This window comes from Lygodium microphyllum, chromosome 24, assembly GCF_053477565.2.
Source record: "Lygodium microphyllum isolate KBCC chromosome 24, Lygodium_microphyllum_v1.1.10, whole genome shotgun sequence".
Classification (NCBI taxonomy): Eukaryota; Viridiplantae; Streptophyta; class Polypodiopsida; order Schizaeales; family Lygodiaceae; genus Lygodium; species Lygodium microphyllum.
The window spans coordinates 122,033,344-122,055,267 of record NC_141158.1 but is presented as its reverse complement, the minus strand read 5'-3'; the positions used below and the strand labels follow the sequence as shown (position 1 = coordinate 122,055,267).

Genomic DNA, 21,924 nt, shown 5'->3' with positions numbered 1-21,924 from the left:
AAATTTGACTTGCGATTAGAACTCACCAAACTTGGTCTAAGGAGTAGCAATACTATTTTGTGATTTAGACGCAAGATCGTACGGTGTTGTAGCTTGTAGCACGAGATAGGTGTCAGTATCTGACTTATGGAAGTATATCTTTCTTCGTACGGTCTTTCTTGATTGAGAATACCATTGATCAAGATAAGGGCTTGGGAGTCTTCTTGACCCAATCCAACCCTAACCCTACTAGGCCGATAACGCTTTGGCTCTAAGGTTCCTAAATTCATACAGAAGTCTAGTATTTGGTCAATTGATCCTTAGGGTGAGAACCCTAGATCGTTCTTGCACGGTGTTTAAATAATCCTAACACTTCGTCACTATGGGTAGGACCTTTAAGATCGGAAGTATTAAGTCGGTAACCCAAGTGTGATACTAGGCAGAATTTTATCATAGCTTAATTCTACCTAGCACATTGAGGTGATCGTCATATACTAACTAATCATACCTTTATGATTCTCATGTAAGCTATTCAATTATACGCGAATTACTTGGTTGATCTAACCAACCCACGATTTAAGATGATCTTTCCTTTTAAAGATGCAAATACTTTCTTCTAAATTTGCAAGTACTTTCCCCTAAAAGATGTAAGTAACTGCAAGATAGGTGAGATGCATCATTCCATGCAATTTCGCGACCATAGACCTTTTTGCCTTTATGCAACTTAAGGATCTATAGAGATCTTTCTTCTCCTTGCCCTTTACTTTAATGATTGACAATCAGAGCTAACTCTTATAAAACCTATGTTGATGCAACAAAATCAAAGCTTTAATATTTTTAATGAGGATGCATTCAAACTTTGATAAAATAACTCCATGCATGAGCGAATGCCATGAGTCCTTCATTGACTTAATCCTTCCTTTAGCACTTAACCCAACCAAGAATGTAATTATCATCGCATGCGATTTACAAAGTACATAAATCCTTTCCATGCATTGCAACTATTCGGACATCATTTAATGGCCGTCTATGATTATCTTATACATGAGTCACAACTAGGAAATTACTATGTAAGTGCATTATGTGTTTATGCCCTATCCTTTGCGCAATGCAACAAAGATGCCTTTGCACAATTCCATCTTTTTACTTATGCACCATACATTCAGAATTTCAACTACCCCTAACCACGGAAGTGCAAGCAATTGTAAATGCTTGACATGCAACTTAATTTTGTAGATCGAATGAGTATATAAATTTCCCAATGCATTTAAATTTCCCTACGAGAATTAAAGACATGCTTAATGCATCCTTTCATGTGGGAATATTATCGAAACTTGGGTATTCAAAGTCGAGGCGTTGTCCACTCTCGTACTCCGGTTGGAAGCTCCTGCATATGCTCCTCTCGACTTTTGCTTTGGAGCCATTGACGCAGTAGCTTTTGACTCAGCGAACTTCCCCTTGGCTTTCTTACGCGTTTTGAAGTCACTCTACCCGAGATTCTCCTCTTCTGCATAGGAAATGGGGCCTTGCAGTCACAGTTTTGAAAAAACCATGGAAGGCACGGGTGAACAAGGCCTATGAAAGTTTCAATAGAAGCTTCCAAGCCTCTGTATACATGCAGATGACGTGCAAAAAAAATGATTGGGTGGAGATGATGATGATGATGGAGGTGAAGATGACGGTGATGATGATGATGATGGTGGTGATGATGATGCTGAAGATGTAGATGGTAGGGTGCAGCATCCTACGGTGGCAGTGGACTGATGGCGGTAGTCTCCTTCACGGTGGGCAACACGATAGCACGATCCTCCTCCCTCCCCTCAAGCTTGGGAGGGGGGTTCATATAGGTAGAAGATAGCCACACAAGTGGCGGGCAGCATGCCTCCCTCCCCCATGCCCCTCCATGACATTACTCATACTCTCTCTCCCCACCATGCAACGACTAAAGGGGAGGGGGTTTAATAAAAGAATTTGCACTTAATTCATTATCTTTTTGTCCCATGAAGGGGTGTTCCCGCGTGGGCTTGCAATTTCAAGCCACGGCTTCCTATACATGACTTGGGGCTGGTGTTTGTTGATGCACACGGAGGAAGCACTTAGTCCAAGGTATTTCTGTTGCGGGAGGTTTCTTTGAACTGCTTTTGCGCGAGGTTTAGAGTCGTTAATATTTCGTTGCAGAAATATTACATGACCATGGTGATGGTTGTGGATGGGATTTGCAGAAATATCGGTCCAAGTCACGCAATAAGTCTCGTTGGAGAAATGCAAATCTGACTTGTCATCATTATGGGAAGAAATGCTACATAAGGCCATAGTGTCATGAATTGTGCAATGAAAGGCACAAAGACAAGGGAAAAGAGAAAGTGTAGGAAAAGTCGTCTGATTGTAGCATAGTACATGCTAAGTCAAGTGTTAAAATTGAAGAGATCAATGTTATGCAGCCTGAGGATAGTGATGGGGATTATATCCTTACAGAAGCTTCATCTAGTGCTTCGCAGATGATAGAGATACACTCTATGTATGCACAGTGTTGGCTCTCGGACTCAAGTGCATTCTTTTATGTAACACCTTGTTGAGAGTGGTCCCATTCATACAGTTGTGTTTCAAGTTCTATGTGCTTGGGTGATGATAGGTCTTTTGAGATTGTCGGCATTGGTGAGGTTAGGTTGCAGTTTCCTTCTAGGAGTAGTTTTGTTATGCATAATGTACATCATTTACCTACATTGACATGCAGTCTCATGTTTGCTGGATAGCTTGATGACACAGGATATCATATATCCTTTGGAGACTCTGCATGGAAATTTACTGCTAGTAGGCTTGTGCTTGTGAGAGTGTTAAGGCTAGTAGCCTTTACCCCTTAGTTGTTTCTGGATGTACAGTTAATCATGCTTTGTCTATGGGGTCTTTACCTCATGTATCTCTTTGGCATGCTTGTTTGGGCACATATCCATTGAGGGAATGAAAATAATTTTTGGTTTGCAGTACTTACCACCTCTTGACAATTCTCACTTTGATTCTTATGATCATCGTCTTTATGGCAGGCAGACTAGGTCTACACATAAGAAGTCTAGTATGTCACGCATGAGTGAGCCCTTAGCTTTGGTTCATTCTGATGTCTATGGACCCATTCCCTGTCAGTCTATGGGTGGTGCGAAGTATTTTGTTACCTTTATAGATGATTTTTCACATAAGGTGTGGGCTTATCCCATAAGGCAGAAGTCTGATGTCTTGGCAGTTTTTCAGAGATGGCTTGCTTTGGCAGAAGACCAGTTCGGGCATAGGTTGAAATGCCTTAGGATAGATAATAGGGGTGAATATGTATTACGTGCTTTTGAGCAGTTATGTGATGAGAGGGATATTAAGAGTCAGTTGACTTCCCCTTACATCCTCCCCAGAATGGTATAGCTGAGCAGATGAATAGGACTATCCATGAAAGGGTTCATAGTATGCTTAGCCATGTAGGTAGCCCAACACTTTTGGGCTGAGGCAATTATGGCTGCCGAGCATATCATTAATAGGTCACCTTGTAGTGCCATTGATTTTCAGGTTGCAAAGGAGGTATGGACAAGAAAGCCTCCCTCTTATGCACATTAATGTATCTCTGGATGTGAGGCATTCTGCCATGTGCCCAAGGACAAGCATAACAAGCTGGATCCTAAGAGTGTTAAATGCATATTTCTTGGTTATGGAGATGTAGGAGAGATGGGTTACCATCTATGGGATCCGCAGGATACGCGAAAAGTCTTCCGTAGCCATGATGTAGTCTTCCATGGTGACAAGATGCATAGGCAGCTTGAGAGAGTCATGGAGATACAGAGTATTATATTTCAAGAGGAGCCACGAGCTCTCGTATAATCAGCTGGACAGCCTGCAGCAGCAGATGCTCATGACCAAGGTGTTGGAAAGAATGTTGGGTAGGCAACAGAGCCTACAGTGTGGCGTTCTACTAGAGATAGATGCCCAATTGACAGATTTGAGCCCTCTATGCACTATATCTTGGTTACAGATGCAGGAGAGCTTCTCATCTATGATGAGGCTATGTGCAAGGGTGATAGTCACTCTTGGGAGAGGGCTATGTAGTCTGAGATAGACTCCTTACATAAGAATATAACTTGGGATTTGGTTTCCTTGCTTGCTAGCAAGAAGGCTCTGCCATGCAAGTGGGTGTACAAGTTGAAAAGTACCCCTAGATACCCCATGCTAGCATACAAGGCTAGATTGGTAGCAAAGGTTTTAAGCAGGAGCATGGTGTTGGCTTTGATGAGGTCTTCTCTCCTGTGGTTAAGATGACCACCCTGCGCTTTTAGTATTGGCTTTGGTTGCACAACTTGTTTGGACTTGTATCAAATGGATGTCAAGACGGCTTTCTTACATGGAGACTTACATGATGAGATTTACATGAAGCAACCTAAGGGCTTTATAGAGTCTGCTAGGGAGCACCTAGTGTGTAAGTTGAAGAAAAGTCTTTATGGCTTGAAGCAGGCACCTAGGGAATGGTATCATAAGTTTGATGCCTTTACATAGTCACAGGGCTACAGTCGTAATGCTACGGATCCGTGCTTGTACAAGAAGAAAGCCCATGATGGTTCTTTGCTTATTTTGGTACTCTATGTGGAGGACATGCTATTAGTAGGGAAAGCTCATGATGAGCTAGATACTCTTAAGGCTTAGCTCAAGAAGAGCTTTGAGATGAAGGATCTGGGACATGCCTCTCACATACTTGGTATGCGCATTAGACGCGACAAGCATCAAGGACTCCTCTACTTATCCCAGAGGGAGTACATTCATAAAGTCCTTGAGCGCTTTTGCATGCAAGACGTGAAGCCTATTGGCTGTCCATTGCCTTCTTATGTCAATGTATCATAGGCCGATTGTCTACAGAGGGCCGAGATGGCCAAGATTCCCAATGCATCCGTAGTGGGCAGTCTTATGTATGCCATAACAGCCACTTGTCCAGATATTGCCTTTGCAATTGGTGTTGTGGCACACTATATGGCTAAACCTGGCAAGAAGCATTGGGATGCCATGAAGGGTATCATGAGGTACCTGAAGGGCACTACAGATATATGCATATGCTATGGCAGCCAGGATACAGGAGTTGTGGGGTATGTTGACTCTAATTATGTAGGACATGCAGATAGTAGGAAGTCTACTTCTGGCTATGTGTTCACCTACACTAGAGGTGATGTCTCTTGGATGTCTAGGGTGCAAAAGTATATGACTCTTTCCACCACCAAGGCCATTTGGTTCATGATCTTGGTATTAATGTTATCCCTACACTGCATTCGGATTTTATGAGTGCTATTCAGTTAGCCAAGAATTTGGTCTTCCATGCGAATACGAAACACATTGAGGTGAGTTATCACTTCATACGTGAGGTCATTGAGGACAAGTCTATTGACCTTGTCAAGATCTTGACTAACCCGAATCCTGTAGATCTGCTTACCAAAAGCCTCTCTACGGAGCACATTGCCTTCCTCAGGAGATCGATGGGTGTGGGATGAGATGACATCTTTCCTAATCCTATTGTACATGTGTACATGTTGTACTGTCTTTTCTTTTTCTTTTTCACTCCTCACTGGGGTAGATTAGCCTTTAAGTGGGAGGTTGTTGGGGGTAAAGACGCCTTCGCCTAGCCACAAGTATATTACTACACTGATAGTACCCACGCCTGCACACTGTAGGCGGTGGGCGCCTATCACCATCACTTTGTTGTTTATTTTTTTAGTGACGAATGAATAAAGGGAAGGTTGGTCTGACTTTTGGAGTTCCCACATTGTGAGTCTCTCTCTCTCTCTTGCTCTTTCTCGCCATAGCTCTCATGTGCAAGCTTTGATCCTTCTCACCTTTCAAAACTAACCTCTAAAAGTGAGACAAAATAAACTCAAAACTTCCCATCAAGTAGATCGAGACATGTCCAAGTGAGTATCAAAGGTTCAATATCCAATGAGCACCAAGAGACATCAATAAGAGCTCCAAAACTCTAAGAAATAGATTGTCCTAGAGGTATTACAACAATCTATCCTATATTATAGTAAAAGAACTAAACTATGAAAACTCAAAACCAATACCACATAATCAATACAAATGCCATGATTATTAATAATGAATGCTAGTTCTCCAAGGAGTATTCAAGGACTAATGGAATGGGTATGAACTAATGTAGACAATTGTTATGTTGCTGTAAAGGGAGCTCTCGCTCAACCGCCAAGACCCATGGACTGCTTATTCCTTCAAGCAAGCACTAATGGCTACCTCTCACATAGCTGACGTGCTATCCCTCTCTAGGAGTATATTGAGCTTATCTTGATGCCCGATTGAGTTGCTTCCTCTCTCAAGCACTCCAATAGCTCCACAATTTGTGATGCAATCTCAAGCATCCTCAAGCCTCTTTCTCCATAGCCATTCGCAAGATGAGAGAAGAGAAGAGAAGAGAAGAAGAAGAGATGAGATGATGGAGGGCTTCACCTCCAAGATCCCTCACCCTCACACACTCACTCCCTCCCTCAAGCACTCACAAGCAAGCAAGCAAGAGAATAGAAGGAGAGAAGAAGAAGAGTCCACTTTGCCACATACCAAAGAATGAGCTCTCATTCACTATTTGGAGTTTATATCCATGCCCTAAAATCCCTTGGGCATCCATCCCTTTTTTACATGACTAGCCACCTATTGTGGCAATGTTCTCTTTTCCATTTCCATTCTGCTTGCCCTATTCTTTAGCCTATGCGTTCCTACCTTTTACATTTTGCATAGGAGGGAGCCTGGCACTCTTTTACAATTGTTTTTAGGGCACCTTGTATTTAAAATGCACTTTTGGCCTTTGAAACCTTGTTTGTTCTCTGTACTACTTCTTCCATTGCATTTGTATTTTACTTATTTTTCTTCCATCTCGAGTTGGGGTTCACATTATCCCCCTCTTAGAGGAGTGCTAGTCCCATGGCACTTACGGATCTTTACTGATGAGGGCTTGGCTCTTGGAAGGGTGGTTGCTAGTTGGTGATGGGGCCTTTATGTGGATTGTTGTTGGTTGAGAGAAGTAAGTGCACTACCTAGGGGGAGTGTCTATCTTACAATGTGGTGCATTGTACTTGTGCTATTGAAACTGGGAGTTGGGTTTGACCACACGCAAACTTGGATGGTGTCCCACACTCGAGGACCCATTTTGTGCATAAGGGAGGTTATGTATGTGTAACTTAGGGTGACAGGTCCGAACCATAGGTGAGTGTGACCTCCCTAGGTATGTCATGCCCTTGAAGTGCTCTAAGTGTGATGTGGGGAATTAAAATGGGGTAGGGGTTAGAAACGGAGATGGCCTATTGAAGCCATCGGATGTTGCTAACTTGAGAACCCCTAGGTGTAGTGACTGTGACCTTCGTGCTTTTTTTTTTAATCACATTGATCCAGCCATAGAATAGATATCTTGGCCAACATTGGAGATCAACAAGAGTGGTGGGGGCATCCTTGTCATAAAAACCTCCCTCTAAAGAGTTGTTGCTTGATGCCCCCCTTTCAAAACATGGTTCTACGTCTTTGGTTGGCCCTCGCCTTTCTTCTATCCTATGATGCGGTGGCTCTGCTTTTGTGGGCCCTGCAATTTGTGTTTGAACGTGTAGCCCATGCCTTAAAGCCTTACGGGTGATCTTTAGCATTTTCTTTAAGGACTCAACGACCTCCTCTTCCTTAGATTGTGTGGCGTTTAAGAGAGTGCGGAGGAAGGCACGTGCTGTTGGCTGTCCAAGGTCACATGTTCAGCCTCTGCCCTATTTCTTGCTAGCACTTTGTCGCCTTCTGCAAGGGCTAGTCGGTGTGCTAAGGGGCTCACTCTTTTTTCGCTTCTATTTACCCAATCATTTGCTTTTTTCCTCATGTCTTGCAAGCTTTCGTTGTGTCTGCAGGCTAACGTCCTTAGCCGTTTCTCATGTTCTTCAATCTCTCCTTTTTAGTACCGTTGTCCTTCAAGCTCCAAGGCCATCCTTTGTTCTAGATTTGTTGTGTGCTTTAGCTGTCGTTAGCTTCTCCCTTCTTCTACTACCGCTAGCTACTCTGTGGTAGCTCAAAATTTTTTCATTTTCTTTTTGCAGATCCTTATACAACGCTACCAACTCATCAAAATTGCATCGTAAAGTTGATGAGACAGTGTGTTTCCACCACGAGTTTTGCTTGCCATCTTTGTCTTGTCCTCCATTGGCCTCAAGATTCGCTTTTAGCTCCTTGATCGCTCTTTGATTGATGGCCATTTGACAAGTTCACTCTAACTAAGAGGTTGTCATCGTCTTGTTCTTCTTTCTTTCATTGTTTTTTTGTGCTTTTGGACTCATTTGTGCTCTGTGTAGGTCGATCTTCTCCTTCTTCCCCCTCTCCCCTTGGGCCTTCTTCTGCGGAGTCCCCTTGTTTGACTTCTTAGCCCTCCCTTGGCCAGATTGTGCTTTTTGCTCTCCTTCTCACAATCCTTTCATTGGACTACTCCTGTCCTTGGTGCGGAGAGGACTTACCTAGCATCCCACCGATTGCCTTGCCATGTCTTGCTTTCCATGATGCTTCTCTTATGATGGCTGCTTGGGGGGGTCACCTTATAAAACTTGTAATATACCACATGAGTTTAAAAGAATCAATACTTAAAGGCATATATATTCTCATGAGACAAATATTTACAACTAGCATGGGGGAGGGGGGGTGGATTCTATCATAGCTTTTTATCAATATGAATTTACCTTATGTTCGCATTAAAATCCAAACAACTTCCAAGTTTGAGGATTATAGGCAACACATGTGCTTTTGTTAGGTGAGGCAAATAATCCATAGTTGTTCCCTCTCCTTGCAATTTTATTAGCATTGCCCTTTAGGGCATATGCTAGTAAAATGCTGCGTGGCAAGGTGGTGCATGGCTCCAAAAATTTAGCCACACTTTACTCAAGTTAAGTGGCTTACTATCTTGAGTAAAGTGGCCCACTTTATGAGTTAAGAGTTGTGGATCTTGAAAAAGAAGAAGTCCTTAAAATTAGGCATTGGCTGGATCAAGGTAGATTAGAAGTGTCGGAGGAGGGCAATCAAGAGGTTACTCAACTTACTCAACCTTGTAAACTATCATGGATAGTGGTCAAAATAGAAGTGGTACAATGGTGTAGCAACACCCCCCCACCCGCGCGACCCCCCCCCCCCCCTTTGCATAGAAGGCAAGAAGATCAGTCAACAATCATTGCCTTCCACTCATGTTAGGAAGCTATTATTAAGGTGCAGACCTGACTTTAGCCACTCTAACTTTAGCCACATTTGCAGAATCTAGGGCATTGAATTGTCAGATGTTGAGATTGAGGGGGCACTTGTTCATCTTTGGAACATTAGGGCTCCTCTCAGAGATAGAGTATTTGGCTGGAAACTCATTTTAGGTGCTCTTTTTATACATTAAAAATTAAAGAACAGAGGCATTTTAGATGGCCTATGTGTTTGTGGAGGAGTGGAAATGCCTTCACACTTATTCTGGGATAGTTTCCATGTCCCCCAAATTCGGAGGGAGGTTCTTCCCAAATTGAATCAATGGGGATTAAGTGTTCACAACCCAAATTTTTTTATCATAGCCCGCAAACTTTTGTTGTTAACATAACTAGGTGATTTACACTATGTGAGATATGGTAGGCATGTGTTAAACTCCTCTTATTAGGAGAAGGAGATGGGCAAGTTGTCTAGGCTGTAATATGGCCAAAAGTTTGGTGGTATCTTAGGGGACTTTGTTAAGAGAATCACTTTAGCAATAATGAGCTAAGTTAGCTAGTCAAATGGCTTCCAATTTATGTAACTTAGTGATTCTTTTTTAACACCATTAATAATAATATAATACTTAGTCACCTCCAAAAAAGGAGTCCTTGATTTTAGGTTAATGCATACTATACCATCAAAGGGCCACCTCACGGCTTAATACTAGACAAATTCTCTCTATCCTTTCCAGCAATTAGAGATGTAGGAGAGGAGGTATCATCATCATCATGATTCACCATTATCATTAATCAGATAATCATTCTTACCAGTAGCATTTCTACAAGTCTTAGTAAGAGAGATGGTCTTGCAATCGGTAGCTCCCCTTTGCATTCAATCAAATATCAAGAAAGTGAAGACAAAGTCATTATGGACGTAGTACTTTAAAGATCCCTCGTTGTGGCGGGACAATTACAACAGTAAGATAGTTTGCCCCGATATATCTCATCATGATGTATTCAACCTTTGCAAAACATGAAATCTTATGAGCTATCAAAGAAACATGGCTTTTTCTCTCAGCCCATTGTAACCGCAGGCTAGTGCAAAGGTCTCTAGATTTCTAGCACAAAGTTACAATTGAGGCCTTGTGGTTGGATTGCCAGTACAATCCAAACTAGGTTTTTGAAGAGCTTAGAAAAACAAATCAATGTTAATACTTGAATTGAATGAAGCGGAGCCTCAAGAGGAGAACGGATCTATCTTTTGAGAGGAGACTGCTCATGTTGCGGGACTATGAAGGCTTGTGCATAGCAAACCAATCTATTCAAGGGCACAAGGCTACATGAGGACATTTGCAAACGACGCTTGCTTGAAAGAAGCCCCTATTCTACAAGCACTTTAATAACTATGTATGCTAAATGTGGTGCTCTTGCAAAAGCATAACAAGTATCCGACGAAGGTATTGTTCATGGATAGATTCTCATGACATGCACTGATTGTAGGATATGAACAAAATGGCCATGATGATGAAGCTCTAAAATGCTTTGATAAGATGCAACATGAAGGTCACTTTCCACATTTAGACTACCTTTACATGTGCATTGAAAGCCTATACTTGTGTAGAAGCACTCAATAAGGGTGAATAAATTTGTGATGAGATTGTTAGATCAAAGTTGTTGGAGAAATATATTGTACTTGTTGGTAATGCTTTGGCGAACATGTGTGCCACTTGTGGTGCATTGGGAAAAACACAAGGAGTGTTGGATGAACTTCCTGTCTGAGTATAGATGAAGGAGCTCCTATTATCTCTATTAGTACCCACCCTAGGCCATATAGGTCCGGTTTTATTTCATCGTTTTTATTTTGACACATCATTCCCCTTCTCAATATACATCATCCCCCTTTCAATATATAAACCTATAAAAAAAAAGGGAGTCATGAAGATGAAAATTGTTGTGACAAAGATATCAATAACATCATTATGTTACTCACAAGACACACTTAATGGATGTATCCTTTTGCATTCCTCTTCTTTTTATCAAGAAGAGAATATGTGCTCTTGAAAGATGCTTCTTAAAGCACCCATTGATGCAAAACTACTTCTCACAACCCCAAACCATGTACATGGGCTTCTCAGTCTGGAAACCCCTTTTCCCTCTTTCAAGTGTTGTTGTCAATCAACCACACAATACTTGGAAGCGACATCACTCATTCAAACCAAGACATGGTCTCTCGAATAGTCATGCACAAATATGAATTCACAAGTGGCCATGTAATCTACAAACATGCATCCACAAAGTATTCACATTGTCTCAACATGAACTCAAAGTTGTTTCCTATTTTGCAACCATGGAACTCTCCCCATATGATCCAACAAATTTTTTTGCCAAGCCCAAGGCTAGAAGGCCAAAGAACAATCATGTTGCCACTTTAACTAACAATCGTCTCATTAAGCATGATGTTTATATGAGTTGAGATGTACAGTTCCTAGCTTCAGGAGGGTTTTGAGGAGCACCCCGTACTTGGAAATCCAGGAGATAGTTGGACACATTCCACCTTGCCTGTGGATCCTCTTCCACTTGAGGATCCCTCTATGGATGATGAGATTACCTCTCCAACAGCTTTCCCTTGTATTGTTGTAGCTCAAGACTATATCCACTTCCCAAGACCATACTATCAAACGTGCTAGATCCAACCTTATATTTGTTGTATTCAATGGCAATTGGTGTAGGAGATGGGACATGGGATTTTATCCCACCTCCCACTTGTGTAGACACCTCTCTCATTCCCACTCTAATGACATTGAAAGCAAAGAGTGTTGGCATTCTATCCATCCAAGAACATGCTTGCTTTGATTATAAGCAAATCTACATTCTAACAATCTATCCAAGAACATGCTAACAACCCCTTGCTTTCATTGTAAGCAAATTTAAATGTATCTCATGGTGCCTCATCTTGATGCAAAGTGTCCTTGCATAGAAAGTTCTTTCAATTACATATGTGTGTGCCAATATCACATTGTTTTGGTCCTTCAAATGCTTTGATAGCTTCATACTTGAGGAGCGCTTGAGACCTACCTATGAGAGACAACAATATAGTGGTTGAATAGCAACAATACAACAATATTAGTAACCAATAATATAACAACAAAAGAACAACAATATAATTGGACCCAATTCAAGGTTATGTGGTGTTCATCATCCCCTTGGGAGCCCTTCTTCAATAATTGTCATTTTTTCATCAATAGACAGCTTGAAAGGACTCCATTTGGCCTCATCTTATTACTTTAGACTAAAATGCCTTCAATTTACTCTTTTTAGTTCAATGAAAAGATCCAATGCTATATGTGCATGTTCCTCTACATACAGTGCCATTAGTCCAGTCCTATTTTGTTTACATTGCATTTGGAAAATTTACATCAAGCTCTTAATACCAAAGGGCATAATAATGACTTGAGGACATTACAATGTCTTAGTAGTGAACTAGTGTTGAGAGGGGTTTCCCACTAACCCCTTTCAAATGACATCTCAAACTATTCAAACATAGAGGATATTTTTGCATGTTATCTTTCCCAACTATCCAAAGCATGGGGTCTTAAAGGTACAACTGGAGTAAATGCAAACTTATATAACCTCTTACATGCTACTTACCTTTTGTAGGCTTCAAGTTCCTAAAACAAATATACAGAAGTTCCAAACTCTTGCAATTTACAAAAGTTATGAAGCTCTCCACGGCAAGTCATGCATTATTGGTATCTTTTCTATTTTGGCCCCACCAAAGCTTGCTGTGAGTCTCACAAGGAATGGTGGGAAACCTCTCTATAACAATTTCTAGTAGTATGCTTCCGAGAAGGGATGATGGGACGCCCCTCTAAAACAATTTCTACTAGTGTGTAAGAATGTTGTTGAAGTTTCAAGGAGGAGGGAAAATGAGGTTACCAGTAGGAATAACAATAACAATAACAATACTAATAACGAAAAAAATAAAACAGCACAGCAACGAACGTTTCCCGCTTCTTGTGAGAGAGGGACGGGGTTTAGGAAGCCGTGCATTTCTGCTGCGATATACTGGACAAACAGTAACGGAGTGTCGGTAGCCCTAACTGCCTTCCCTGCGCAGTCCACAACCAAGAAGCAGCGGGTGGCTTCCCACACACACATCAAAGGCCTTGGTTTGAAGGTCGCCTCTCCCATCCCGTTGTTGTTTCTGTTTCCTTATAAACAAGCGTTCAACAAGCATACATACGTTTAGACTGCAAATTGTCATGCTACTATGTCCTGCTTTGGAGTTCTGATCGCAGAGCCAAGCCATAATATCAACCTTATCATGCAGAAATTGTGCACATGGCAGGTTTCACACAGGACATAAACTGTTGTTTTCGTTTCATTGAAACAAACGTTCAAACAAGCATACAAGTGTTCAGATTGCAAGCTGTAATGCTATTAGCCTTGCTTTCGAGTTTTGATCACAGAGCCAAGCCATTACACTGATATTATCATATAGGAATTATGCATGGCTGGTTTCCCACGCAAGAAAAGACATAAACGTTCAACTATATACAGACACTCAGACTGCAAGTCGTGTCCTGCTGTGGATTTTTAATCATGTACCCAAGCCATTGTAACTGTTATCGTGTAAAGATCAGCACATGGCAGGTTTTTGATGCAAGGGACATTACATGCATGTTTTGTTCCATGTTGCACTCTTGCGTGCTTGACTATCAGATTGACATGGCAGGTTCCCCACACAATGAATGTTGGGTTCATCTTGCATTCTTGTGTGCTTGGATTATTGACTTGGTTAGCCACATTTTCTCGCCAATGCTTGGTGTTGACATGCTAGTTGGTTTCACATGTTCTCACAAACTCTTGTATGTCTCATTCTTCTAGTCCAGTTTGTCTTGCATACAAATTTTCTACAATATGTAGACAATTACATGTTCATAAGTGGTGGATGGCTTGAGTAACATGGTGTTTGGGTTGATACAAGCATGTACGAAGTGGCATCGGTATGTTGTCTTGTGCACTTATGTTCAAAAAATTTCCATATTTTAATAGTTTTAGTCAATCTCATTTACCCTTTGCTCAATCAAATGAGTTGATAGGATGGAGGGCTCAGTTTTTATGCATGTTGGCCCTTGCAAGTCATTTCTTCAGCTTTGATGCATGTTGGCTCTTTTCAAGTTATTTCTTCAATGGTTCATGTCTTGAAGCTCTAAGGACTGGCTACCCATACCTTGTCTACCAAGGCATTGGGCTCTTAAGTGGTTCAAAAATTGGTTTTCATATTTCACTCGAGTGAGAGGGTTTCGATAAGTCATCCAGCAGCATTTAGTATGTCTAGAAGTGGTACTCTAACCTCCTAGACCTGTTTAGTATAAGTTTAATTTCTCAACCTTAATAGATGATGTTGCAATCTAGCCATTGCTATATTTGTGTCAAGCCTTACCACTTTACTGTTGGGTCATTTGCATGCAGTGGTACTTTGTGCAATCAATATGCTTTGTTTACATGTAATGCGCTTATGTATATTGGTTGCTTGCATTATTGAAAGCCTGTTTTTTTACTGTAATTCTCTTCAGACATCTTTACTTCACATGCCATATGGATGAATTTTATGGCATCTCTTTGTGTAGGCACAATTGAGATCAATTGGTAACTGTAGCAGCAACTAACAATTTTGTAACATGCAGTTTAAAAAATTTATTAGCCATGTAAATGTTGTATCCAAGTTGAATGATTGAAGAGGTTGATGTTTCTTACAATTAGGAAGATGGAACAGCTCAAGGTATGGGATCAGGTTTTGTTGGTCAAGAACAGGCTAGAGAAGCAGCAGGGTAGGTGGTTGATATGATCCGGCAAGAAAAGATGGTTGGACAAGCACCACTTCTTGTTGGTGCTCTAGGCACATGAAAGACCGCTCTTGCTTTGGGAATATCTCAGGATCTTGGAAGCAAGGTAAATAATTTTTATTTTTGGACATTACAATGTGGGTTTTCTATGAACTTTGTGTTATGGTAGGATGTTAGGGTTGTCAAAATTAGTAAGAGTGATTGTTAGACTTCCATCTATTGAAAATTTGCTAGGTAGAATTTATGCAGACTTGCTACAAGAACCAGTTACCTGCCGAACCTGTGTTTTGTAATCACAGAAGTTAAAGAAAAAAAGGTTTGATGGCTTGGAATCCATGTTTCAAAATGCGTTAGTTGTGTCGGAGACTCAAGAGTTGCGTTTTGAGGCGCATGGGAGGAAAGTTCCATCATGCCTTTGTTAGAGATCATTCCTTGGACATAGACATTTTCCTCTTTAAGCTGTGTACATATGTATTTTCTAGCTAGGCAGCCATTTGAGAGTGTTCCAGATCCGTCAATGTCAGTTTGAGTGCCATGTCAGCAGGAGGGTGCCACGTCATCATTTTTGCCAGGTTAGCAGTCACACGTGTGATGGGAGATGTTGTCGCAGATGCCACGTGGCAGAGGCTATGTAGTCAGACAAATTTTGGGCATTTTTTAATGCAATCGGTTGCATTTAATGTAGCCGACGTGATGTTGGGCATTGTTTTTAGGCTATATATAGCCAGTCTCTTGTACACTCTCAAGAGATCATATCGTGATGAGGCATTGCTGTCCTCGAGGTGTGCTTGTGTGGTGACATCATTGAGGAGGAGATACGTAGACATACGCATTGTTCCCGTGTACATATCTGCATTCCTTTGTATTCAGCATACCAGATCTTCTTGTTGTACTGTCTCTCTCTCTCTCTTCTCTGTGTTCACTCTCTCTCTTAGTCTTGGTCCCACACTTTCGCATCGCTGCACTCTAACATGGTATCAGAGCATTGAAGACGGACTGACTGAGTGAAGAACCTACATAAAGAGGAGATTTCAGTGCGACATAAGACTGCATTTCCAGTGTTCAAGGGCGAGCGGAAGGGCTGCGCAATAGAACAAGGCTGAAGCAAGTGTGGGTGTGTAGGAAAGGAGTCCGGTTGGTGAATTCGCTGCTGTTTGAAGAGGAGGAAGGCTGTTTTTTCGGCCTTCAATTGTAGATTTTACCTTTTCATCGCCTTCAGCGGTTGAAGAAGGTTCGGGAAGCGGAGGAAAGAGCCCTAGCAGGGTGCTCTTCTTCACAGTTAGAGTGGGTTGCTTTTGCATTTGTGCAGGCATTGCAGGTGAAAATGTCTACAGAGACCGACTTGGAGTTCTAGGCGATCATGGACTGGAAGGTACTTGTGTTATCGGCTCTTCCATCAGATCAAAAGCTCGATGGCGACAATTATTGCATCTGACGTGTGATGATGTTGGCCATCCTGGAGTCTTACGATTTGGCGGAGCTCATGACGGAGGAGATTGAACGGCCCTTGGTAAGAGATGAGTCCAAACTCTCTACAAATGCTCGTACGGAGTTGACCAAGGCCGAGTCTTATTGGGACAAACTGAATGCGAGGATTTGTTCTTTTCTTTTTCTGTCTTGTACTATAGTTGTGATAGCTCACATTGAGTACTTGACGGTGGCTTGAGAGATATGTCTGGAGCTCGATTAGATGTACAATCGGATAAATCCTGATGAAGTGGGTTTCTTTGGAGTTGTAGATGCGAACCCTGTCCGTGAACAAGTCTTTTTCGATGCGAGAGCACATCAACAAGCTGAGACAACTTCAGATGCAGATTCAGAATGCGGGGAAGCCGATTTCCTCCGAAGACATGGCGATACTTTACTGTCCTAGTTGCCGCTACGATTCGGTGCCTCTTATTTCACTCTCATTGCTTCAGGGCAGGAGTCAACTCTTCGTTGGGAAGAGTTAGTTTCTATGGTCTTGGACCAAGAGGAACAGTTGAAGAGGTAGAATGCTTTCAAATCGGAGGCATTGATAGGTAAAGCCTCTCAGAAGAAGGGGAAGGACCAAAAGAAGAAGAAGGAGGACAACAAACCAAAGAAGGACAAGGAGAAGGAATCAACATGCCATATTTGTGGTAAGACCGGCCATTGGAAGAAGGATTGCCCTGACAAGGACAAGAAGGACACCAAGAAGAGGGACCCGAAGGATTCTGGAGCGGTGGTTGCACCCTTATCAGCTGCTTTTCTTCACTTAGTGGTCTTTGAGGACTCTACACCGAAGACTTTTGATGCTATGACGAGGGTCCCCCAGGCTCGAGAGTGGATCGTTGTCAGTGGTGCCTCACTATACATGACTCCTACTGTTGGTGTTACCTATTTGCGACCACGTGGGCAGATTCTCATAGGAGATAGCTCTTTAGTAACCATTGCTGCACAGGGCGAGATGCAGTTGATTCTAGATGGATGTGGTGGTACCCATACTTCCGAGGTGTTGCATGTACCAAGTTTAGGTTATCATTTACTTTCAATACATAAGATTTGTTCTCTTGGCCTTTGGTGGAGTTTGATAGTGATGCTGTTCGAGTCCTTGATCGTGGATTGAGGAAGGTTCTCTCTTCAGGGTATGAGGAGAATGATATTTACAAATTGAAGTTTTCTGTAGCTTTTACTTCTCTTCTTCTTACCTCTCAGACACAATCTGAGTTGTGGCATATCATTTCTTCACACCTCATGCATGCCCCTTTTGCTAGTAGCATCCCATGTCACCCTATAACGGGATAAAAGCGTGCTTATGGAGTGTGGATCATCACGGTCTTGTGAGCGAATGCTGGTCTTGTGAGCATTTAGCATACTTGATCAAGCATGATTTTTTACTTCATTCTTCTTCGTGTTTCTTTGGCTTTGCGGTGTTTACTTGGTTCACTTTCAATAGCCCATTCCATGCTAGCAGTATATGAGGCTTTTCCATATAGAAGGCCTTCCTTGGCACATCGGTGTGAAGATACGCTAGGGTTTGCAAACGAAAATATAAAATGTATGACCATGATTGAAACAAAGCCTCTATTGTAACCTCAAAGATGCCTTATGCTCAAGCAGCATGGATGATATATGTGTAAAATTCATTGGTGTCCATGATGTTTAGGGATGTAGAGCGTTGGATACTTTGTCAAATTTCGGAGAGAGCTTGTAGAGTATAGTCCCACACCTGCAAAGCTATATTGTAGGAGGCAATTGTCGGAAAGACCTCTTTAGAAATGCAACAAAGAAGCATAGAATAAGCATAGATATCATGTGTATCCCAAGTAAGAACTACTTCCTCATAGTTGTTGCAGTCCCAATCATTTGGAAGAGGAGATAGAATCTAGGGATGCGCAATAGCTCCTCAAACCATGTACCACATGCATTTCTCAAACCAAGCTGTCATGATGGAACTCTACGTTAGATAATTAGAACCATAAAGCTTATCATAAATTGAGCAACATGGAAGCGCCATTGGAGAGGATAAGACGTGAAGGTGAAGAAAAGAAGAGGGGTAGAGAGAGAGAGAGAGAGAGAGAGAGAGAGAGAGAGAGAGAGAGAGAGAGAGAGAGAGAGAGAGAGAGTATAACCAAAACATAGCACAGACTACACTTGGCATGAGTTCATACATAGTGAAGAGAACAACTGATCACAAAATGATTGCTATATAGAAGGACAGAATATGATCAAACACAGCCAAAAAATGAAGATTGCAGCTAATAGGACCTGAAATAAAAATCATCCTAGCTTGGAGAGGCAATTAATGCAAAAAATGCAGTTGCTGTTAGGAAAACACGAGCAACACAAGCAATACAAGTATTAAATGCAGCAGTACATGAATAAACTAATGCAAAAATTGAAATTATAGATTACTATAGACAATGTAGAACACAAATGGTTGGAGATAGGTTGATTTTGGTAAGGGACAGGTAACCCGAATAGTAGTAGACAGAGAAAGGTAGGCTGGGGGGTAGTTGTTGAAGGAGAACCCAACTAACATGTATCCCTTTGTATCTAAAACCAGCCTTCCTTCTCGGATAGGGTGGTTTAACCTGATTAAGCACTTAATTACAGTAATTAGCAAATGAACATAAACTGAAATGCTCACTTTACCTTCATAAACTTGGACAATGGACACCCTGTTGGCCCCAAAACTGGCGCCCCTTTCGGTATTTCTTTAATTTCAATTACTGATGAATAAATTACAAGCCGAGATTTCACAATCTCCTTGGCTGATTCAAAAGCCCCTTGCTGTTCCAATAATCACCAAAGCATTCGGGCAAATTGCCCCTTGATTTTCACCCAGGACTTGCTCTAATGGCACCCCAATTGGTCAAATGCTACCCCAAATTCACAATAGATGGGTTGCATCTGAAATCCTTACAATTCCACAAATTTTTGGTGCTGATTTCAGTGTACAATGCCTTTGACTGATGGCACGGGTCCCAAGGTGGCTGCTAAACCCTAATTATTGCTGTAATTTAGGGTTTACAGTAGCAAACTCTCTGCTGTCCACCAAATTTGGCTGTACTTTGCTACCCATGGCTGAGAATTGTTGAGAATACTTGAGCATAGACTGGAGGAGATGAGAGAATGCTGTAGAAAGAGAGAAAATCAGTTGAAATGTATCTTCTGATTCGTAGCTCTGATGACAAATCTGATGGCACCAACAGCTTCAAAAGGGGGGTAAAACATCAGCTCGGCTGGCGTGCCCTCCTCTCCTACCGCCGCCTCTCTTGAGGCGGAAGAGAAAACTTGCTGCCCCGTGTCCTGTTGCAACGCGCGATTAGTCGTCGTCGCCTCTCAGAGCCAAATCTGATCACCTCCTCTCCCTCCACCAAGCTCCGAATGGCTGGCATTCAGCTTCCACCACCCTCCAATAGCCTTCTCCCTAGTTGCACGGGAAAGTTTTGCCAAGTGGCAGCCTTCCTAATGCATTTTCAGCCATTAAATTAATTTTTCAGAATTAATTAATTCTGAAAATTAATTTCAGCCCTTTGACCCTGCCCAAAATTAAACATGCCCATCTGGAATGAAATTGGCTAGGCCATTTGCAACTTGGAGTGGTTCCCAACCTCTGTTGACCCTTAGACTAACATTAATTAATTAATTAATGCTAGTCCCTAGTGTCACCACTGACACTTAATGTCCTAACAATTGTCCTAGGGTCCAACTTGGCACCAATTGACCACCAAAACCCAGTTGGTATAACTTAACACAACTTTTGCCTTTAACATCCATTGCATCCTCGGGGTCCTTGGCCTGTTCCCATGAAATAACTGCCATGTGCATCACATGTGCTAAACAACCTTGTACATTCGATTAGTAACTTAATCAAATGTTACTAGCAAGATTAAAACATCTCAAAATTTCACGTCCCCGTGATAGACCTCCCCCTTGAAAACCTTGCAATCGTCCTCGATTGCACTGCATAGGGCCAAAGCTAAAGTATATTGCACTGGAATTTCAGTTTGGCATGACAGTCACTACAACATTGGCCATTGTTGTCAAACCGTTGCATATGCGCAAAACTTATTGATAATTTCCAACTAGCAAAACATAATAGAAAATTGAAAAACAGTCCAAAACTGTTGCTAGAAACCATTGGATGCATCCATAACTCATGTTTCTCAACCGTTCTGACTTCAAAACCACAGTAAAGCATATTCTTAGCATAAACCATAGCTGAAACTTTCAATGACATTCGTTTACATGCGGCTGTCCATGGAATCAGCTGTAAACCATTAAAAACTGAGCATTACCTGATCCTAAACTGATCATGGACTGATATGAGAATTGATCACAAATGACTGCAAATGTGACTCCAAACTGATCACAAGCTGATGGTAAAAAAAACTGATAAGAAACTGATGCAAAAACTGATGCAAAACTGATTCCAAAGTGATCATAAGCGGTTCTCAAAGTGATAAAAAATTGAGCTGAAACTAATCAGAAATTGATCTCAAAATTGAGGCAAAAACTCATGCAAAACTCCTCCAAGAAGTCATGCGTAAGTATAGTCTTAGAGCCGTGGTGACAACCATACTTATATACATGTATCTCACAGTGACTAGTACACCGAGTAGTGACCTCATGGCAGACATACTGTCAGCGCAGTACCTTGGATGCATACTAAATACATCCGAGATCCACTACATATGAGAGCTGTCCAAAACCAGTGGAGTGGAAGTGCTACCTCCTCATTAAGCATCATGCAATGCTCCGGATCCCTGCTCTGCTGAACCTAAGTAAGCTCGATCCAAAGTCGGCTCTAACAGGCATCGAGATAAAGTTGCAACAACTGAGGATGGTCTGCCAAGTCATCCTCTTCCATCCATTTTGCATCCATTGGTGAATAGTTTTGAAACTTCACCAAATATCTTCTGGAAACTTTACTTGTGACCTTTCTTTCCTTGTGTGCCAAAATCTGCTCGGGTACCAAGATCTCATCTAGTTCCTCAACCTGTGGTTGAATTTCAGCAGATACATCTTTTGGCACATCACCACGAAAAGGTCTCAACAAACTGGCATGAAAGGCATTGTGTATTCGCCAGTGTGGAGGTAATTTCAGCCGATATGCAACATCGCTGACCTTTTCCAACACTTGAAAAAACCCATAGTATCTCATGCTCAACTTCGGATACAACCTCCCTCTTCCCTTTATCTTTTTCAGCCTTGCCTTTTCGCAACGCAGCAATACATAATAGCGCTCTGCAAACTATAAAGCACGTCTATGGTGATCATCTGCCCGCTTTTGCTTGTCCTGTGACCTCTGAAGTGCATACTTTATCTTTGCATAGGCTGCATCCAAGCTTTCCACAAAGCGATTAGCCTCAAAGATCTTATCCTTAGTGTGCAAAATAGGTGGAACCTTCTTGCTACCCTCAACCACCTCAAATGGA

The 21,924-nt window shown here is 41.8% G+C and overlaps 1 protein-coding gene across 3 annotated transcripts in view; it reads left to right on the top strand.

Moving 5' to 3' along the window:
- Positions 1-13,163: 13,163 nt before the first annotated feature.
- The window catches only part of LOC148015596 (tRNA-splicing endonuclease subunit Sen2-1-like), a 62,421-nt gene continuing 53,660 nt past the window's right edge, over positions 13,164-21,924 (top strand). The window contains exons 1-2 of one of the 3 annotated variants that reach the window (XM_087665299.1): positions 13,164-13,347; positions 14,941-15,125. The gene's annotated coding sequence lies outside the window, so the exon portion shown is untranslated. Of the gene's footprint in view, positions 13,348-14,936; positions 15,126-21,924 lie in introns of all 3 variants that reach the window. The other 2 variants (XM_087665298.1, XM_087665300.1) reach the window with 2 other exon arrangements.